Raw genomic sequence first — 6,488 nt, 5'->3', positions numbered from 1 at the left:
TGTGAGTTTTTTTTATATTAAAAATTGTATTTATTTAGAAATTTAAGGCTGTGTAAGATATGTTTTTAAACTCTACAGTGTCTTTTTGCCGTTAACACACTACCAAATGTGTCTTTAAAGATCTCTGTCCTGGTGATATTTTAGTAGTCACTAACCTTGTCTGGTACAGTATGGGGGTTGTAAATTGGCATGGAAATTTAAGCCAGGTTCTTGTTGGTACACAGCACAAATTAATTATATATGAGATAGTCGTTTCCATCATCAGTTGTCTCTGATGCAACTTATATTAAATAATTGTTCTGTTAACTGAATGCCTCTCTGTATCCTCTTCCTTCTTTTTCTTGCTTTATACAGCCTTGATGACTTCCTTTTTTGCTGCATCAGGCTTTCCTTTAGCTTGCTATGCAACAATATCCTTTTCGTATTTTCCCTTAGCAGTTAGCAGTTAACAGCTTAGCAGTTCCTTTTATAAGACTGCTTGTCATCTGCAGCAGTGCTGTTCCACATCTCTCACAGTTTCTTTGCATCATCACCAATGAATAGATCAGGATGTCCTTTGATATTTGAGTGATACTCAGAAAAAAAAAAAAAAAAAAAACAGGAAAAAGGCTGAGGGGGGTCTCTTGACTGCATTGGGATCCTTGAACTTCCTTTTTGTTTCTCCTTTAGAGGAGATATAAGTTTTAATTTCTCTTTCATAATGGGGCTTATCTGCCTTTGCCATGTCTTCAAATTTTCCTTTCTCTTTAGAAGACATGATCTTCCACTTCTCTGAGCACTTCTTTAAAAACTCTGAGAAGTTGACTGAAGTATCTAGGTGCTTCTTGTGCTCCTCCTGGCAAGTTTGGACAAAGAATGTGTATGATGACATTTTCCTCTCAGCTTCTTAGGATCTCCTCTGCACGTGTTTAATTATTGTCTCAGTGAGGAATAGAACTGCCCAGTGCCATCTGGCTCTCACTTGCCCTGGAACTGTCTCTCTGGAGCTCATTGCACTGCAATGTTTGTGAGAGTGGGAGCCAGACACAGTATCTTTGTTATTTTTTTTTTCAAGATTGTTTTAGTTACTTGGTATTTCTTGAAATCACATAAACCTTAAGATGGCAATGATTTTTTTCTTTTCATACTTTAAAAATATTATTCCTCTCATATCTGGTTTACACCATTTTAAGTAAGAAATCTGCTTCCATTTTTATATTCATTCCACTTTATATAATGTTACTTTTTTCTCTGGCTTCTAGGATTTTTTTTTTTTTTTTTTTGTCATTGGTTTTGAGAAATTTGATTTTGATGTGATTTGGTTTAGTTTTCTTTGTTTTTAGTATTGGTAGAGATACAAATCTTTGGATTTGTTTTGCATCAAATTTGAGAAAAATTTGGGACATTATTTCTTCAAATCAGACATTCTGGACCATTTGAATTATATCACAGCTCACTGATGCATTCTTTATTTTTTTCCCCAACTTCCTATCTTCTCAGTATCTCATTTTGGATTGATTCTGTCTTTGAACTCACTAATCTTTTCTTCTGCAATGCCTAACCTGCAGCTAATCCTATCTAGTATAGTTTTCATGACAAACATTTTAGTTATCCTGTCTAGAATTTTGATTTGAGTATTTTAACATATACTTTCCATGTTTCTACTTAACATGGTCAATCTTTCCTCTAGCTTGTTGAACATATGAAATATAGTTATATTTGTTTTTAATGTATCTACTAATTCTCTCATCTATGTCATTTCTGGTTATACTTGTCTAGTGATTGAATTTTCTCCTATTTCTGGGTCATATTTTCTTGTTTCTTTGCATGGCTGGTAACTTTCAATTGGATGTCAAACACTGGGAATTTCCCTTATTAGATGATACATATTTCTGCATTCCATAAGTAGTTTTGAGGTTTGTTCTAAAACACAGTTTCTTGGTATGATTTGATCCTTTTGGGTATTGTTTTAGGATTGTTAGGCAGAATCTAAAACTATTTTTAGTGTAGAGCTAAATTCTCCCCACTACTAAAGTGAAATTGTCCTCAGTACTCTACCTGATGTCTTGAGTTGTGAGGTTTTTCACTTTGACTGTTGGAAACTAGGACTATTCTGGACCTTGTGTGGATTCCATTGACTGTTCCCCCAATTCTTCCCAGGTGATTCCTTCTCCAACCTTGGGTAGTTTCATCTATATACATTGTTCAGTGCTCACACGGAGACTTAAGGGGAGCACTCTATAGATCTCTGTGATATTCTTTCCCTTTGTTTGTACAGTTGTTTCTTCTCTGGCACTTTGCAAACCCTAGCCACTTTGGTTTCCCTGAATTCCTAAATTGATCTACAAGTCAGAAAGAAAGGTAGATTCTTCTGGGGTTCCTGGAAACTCTCTAGGAAGTCAGCTGGGACAATTGTAGGGCCTACCTCACTTGTTTTCTATCTCTCAGTTATCATTGTCCTTTGATGTCTGATGCCCAATGTCTCAATAATCATTGTTTCATATATTTTGTTCAGTTTTGTTGTTGTTGTTTGAAACCCCTGTTACTCTTTCTTGATCCAAAGCAGAAGTTTTATGTTTAAGTTTTGTTTGAGATTTCACTGAACTCATAGAATAATTTTGTGACCATTTATATCTCTTTTAATAATAAGTATTTTAAACATAAATTTTGAACTTAAACATACTAAAGTTTTGAGCCTTTTTCTTAGTATTTATTCAAGTGCAAGTGAAATAATTGTATATTTAGCAACTACAAAAAATTCCACAGTTAAATTATTGGCATTAATGAGTTTATTATTTATTTTTTAGAGAGTTTACCAAAATATATAAGAATACTATTCCTAAGTATTTTATGATGCTGATAATAATGTGAATTACATACCTTTTTAAATTGTATGTTCTGTATATTTTGGTTCTAAAGAAATGCATAGGTTTTTAAATATATTCTTATATCTAATAATGTTGGTATGATATTATATGCATGTTATATGATCTGTTACTTTTCTGACCTTTTCTTCAATTATTGTACTCCTGGCTCCTTTACACCAGTCAAATCAGCCTCTTTCCATTCCTTAAAAACAGCAGGCATGTTCCTGTCTTACAGACTTTGTTGTAGTTGTTTCCTCTGACTGGAAATTTCTTCTTCCAGAAATCCACTTAGATAACTCCCTTACCTCTCCTATTCTTACTCAAGTATTATCTTCTCTCAAAGCCCTGTCCAGGTTGACCCACTCAAATTGAACCCCATTCTCTCTTGCAGCTGTCAATAGTCCCCACCTATTGCTAATATTTTCTTTTCCCTCAGTAGTTGTCACTTTCTAATGTGCTGTATTCCTGAGTGGTATAGTAATTTCACTAATGGTCCAAATTCTTCACCTTTCTCAATATGCATGCTCAGAAAAACTTATTCTCAAAACGTTTACATCATAGAGATGGAGAACAGTTTACCTATTACCAGGAGTTAGGAGCTGGGAAAAGAATGAACATGGAAATATAGTATGGCTTTAAAGGGGTAGCATGAGGGAAACCATTGTAGTGATGCAAAAGCTCTGTGTTGTGATTGAGCTGTTGGTTATATGAATTCACACACGTGATAAAATTGCATGGAACTACACACACGAATACAAGTGCAGGTGAAACTGGTGAAATCTGAATAAGATGTGAGGGGTGGTATCCATGGTAATTCCCTGGTTTTTACATTGTACTATAATAAATTCAAACATCAATGGTGGGGATATAAAATGGTGCAACCAGTTGGAAGTCAATTTGCCAATGTCTTACAAATTTAAGCTTTTTTCTCTGCTGTGAGGTAATAATTTCACTCATGATATTTACCCAAGCAAAATATAAACAAATACCCACAAAAGAGCTGTACAACAGTGTTAGGGCAGAATTACTTATAAAGGCCAAACACTAGCAATAACACAAATGTCATTAGGTAAATGGATAAACATTTGTCATATATTCGCATAATGAAATAATACCAATAAAAGAAACAATTTTCTGGTAGATTTAAAATTAAACAGTTATGGTGAATGAAACCAAAACAATATTTGCTTCAGGGTAGAGGAGTGGACTGGAAAGGGGCATAAGGAAGCTATCTGGAATGATAAAAATTCTCTTCCTTTTTGGGTTTGTAGAAACAGAGTTCTATATATCAGCCAAAACTAAAAAATCTAAGAATGTTATTTTAGATGTAACCTAAATCAATGAAATTACAATATCTAACTTGTTATATATTTTTTTAAAGATTTTATTTATTTATTCATGATAGTCACACAGAGAGACAGAGAGGCAGAGACACAGGCAGAGGGAGAAGCAGGCTCCATGCAGGGAGCCTGATGTGGGACTCGATCCCGGGTCTCCAGGATCGCGCCCCGGGCCAATGGCAGGCGCCAAACTGCTGTGCCACCCAGGGATCCCTAACTTGTTACATTTTTTATTGGAATCTTCCTACATCTTCAATTAAATAATATCTACTAAATTTATAAATACAGAGTAAATTTTAATAAAACCCATTACAGCGATCCTGGTTTTATAAATTTTGCATTATTTCAAATGTAGTCATATATGTTGATTTTAATATTTGACACATAGAAGTTCAGAACTGTGTTCATTCCTAGTGAATTGAATTCTTAATATGGCCAAGTTCCCAAAGGGTGTTGCCTGTGTTCTCCTCTAAGGATTTTGGTGGATTCTTGTCTCATATTTAGGTATTTCATCCATTTTGAGTTTATCCTTGTGTATGGTGTAAGAGAATGGTCCAGTTTCATTCTTCTGCATGTGGGTGTCCAATTTTCCCAGCACCATTTATTGAAGAGATTGTCCTTTTTCCAGTGGATAGTCTTTCCTGCTTTGTGGAATAGTGACTGACCATAGAGTTGAGGGCCCATTTCTGGGTTCTCTATTTTGTCCCATTGATGTATGGGTCTGTTTTTGTGCCAGTACCACACTCTCTTGATGACCACAGTTTTGTAGTATAACCTGAAATCTGGCATTGTGATGCCTCCGGCCCTGGTTTTGTTTTTCAATATTCCCCTAGCTATTCGGGGTCTTTTCTTATTCCACACAAATCTTAAGATGATTTGTTCCAACTCTCTGAAGAAAATCCATGGTATTTTCATAGGGATTCATTGAACGTGTACATTGCCCTGGGTAGCATAGACATTTTTACTATATTAATTCTTCCAATCCATGAGCATGGAATATTTGTCCATCTCTTTGTGTCTTCCTCAATTTCTTTCAGAAGTCTTCTGTAGTTTTTAGGGTATAGATCCTTTACCTCTTTGGTTAGGTTTATTCCTAGGTATCTTATGCTTCTGGGTGCAATTGTAAATGGGATTGACTCCTTAACTTCTCTTTCTTCAGTCTCATTGTTAGTGTATAGAAACACCACTGATTTCTGGGCATTGATTTTGTATCCTGCCACACTGACAAATTGCTGTATGAGTTCTAGCAATCTTGGGGTGGAGGCTTTTGGGTTTTCTATGTAGAGTATCATGTCTTCAGTGAAGAGGGAGAGTTTGACTTCTTTGCCAATTTGAATGCCTTTTATTTCTTTTGTTGCCTGATTGCTGAGGCTAGGACTTCTAGCACCATGTTGAATAGCAGTGGTGAGAGCGGACATCCCTGTCTTGTTCCTGATCTTAGGGGAAAGGCTCCAGTGTTTCCCCATTGAAAATGGTATTTGCTGTGGGCTTTTCATAGATGGCTTTTAAGATGCTGAGGAATGTTCCCTCTATCCCTACACTCTGAAGAGTGTTGATCAGGAATGGATGCTGTATTTTGTCAAATGCTTTCTCTGCATCTAATGAGAGGATCATATGGTTTTGTTTTTCTCTTGTTGATGTGATCAATCACACTGATTGTTTTATGAGTGTTGAACCAGGCTTGTGTCCAGGGGATAAATCCCACTTGGTCATGGTGAATAATCTTCTTAGTGTATTGTTGGATCCCATTGGCTAGGATCTCGTTGAGAATTTTTGCATCTGTGTTCATCAGGGATATTGGTCTATAATTCTCCTTTTTGGTGGGGTCTTTGTCTGGTTTTGGAAATAAAGTGATGCTGGCCTCATAGAACGAGTTTGGATGTATTCTGTCCCTTTCTAACTTTCAGAACAGCTTTAGTGGATTAGGTATTGTTTCTTCTTTAAACATTTGCTAGAATTCCTCTGGGAAGCCATTTGGCTCTGGACTCTTGTGTCTTGGGAGGTTTTTGATGACTGCTTCAATTTCCCCCCTGGTTATCAGCCTGTTCAGGTTTTCTATTTCTTCCTGTTCCAGTTTTGGTAGTTTGTGGTTTTCCAGAAGTGCATTCATTTCTTCTAGATTGCCTAATTTATTGGCATATAGGTATTCATAATACATTTTTAAAACCATTTGCATTTCCTTGGTACTGGTTGTGATCTCCCTTTTTCATTCATGATTTTATTAATTAACGTTTTTCTCTTTTGCTTTTAATAAGGTTGGCTAGTGGTTTAATCTATCTTATTAATTCTTTCAAAGAACCAA

General features: G+C 35.7%; 1 pseudogene; it reads right to left on the bottom strand.

Moving 5' to 3' along the window:
* Positions 1–286: 286 nt before the first annotated feature.
* On the bottom strand, positions 287–3,369 carry LOC112913735 (putative high mobility group protein B1-like 1; annotated as a pseudogene).
* Between the last annotated feature and the right edge of the window lie 3,119 nt (positions 3,370–6,488).

Source organism: Vulpes vulpes, chromosome 1 (genome assembly GCF_048418805.1).
Source record: "Vulpes vulpes isolate BD-2025 chromosome 1, VulVul3, whole genome shotgun sequence".
NCBI classification, from domain to species: domain Eukaryota; kingdom Metazoa; phylum Chordata; class Mammalia; order Carnivora; family Canidae; genus Vulpes; species Vulpes vulpes.
This window is presented reverse-complemented; position numbering and strand designations above follow the sequence as displayed.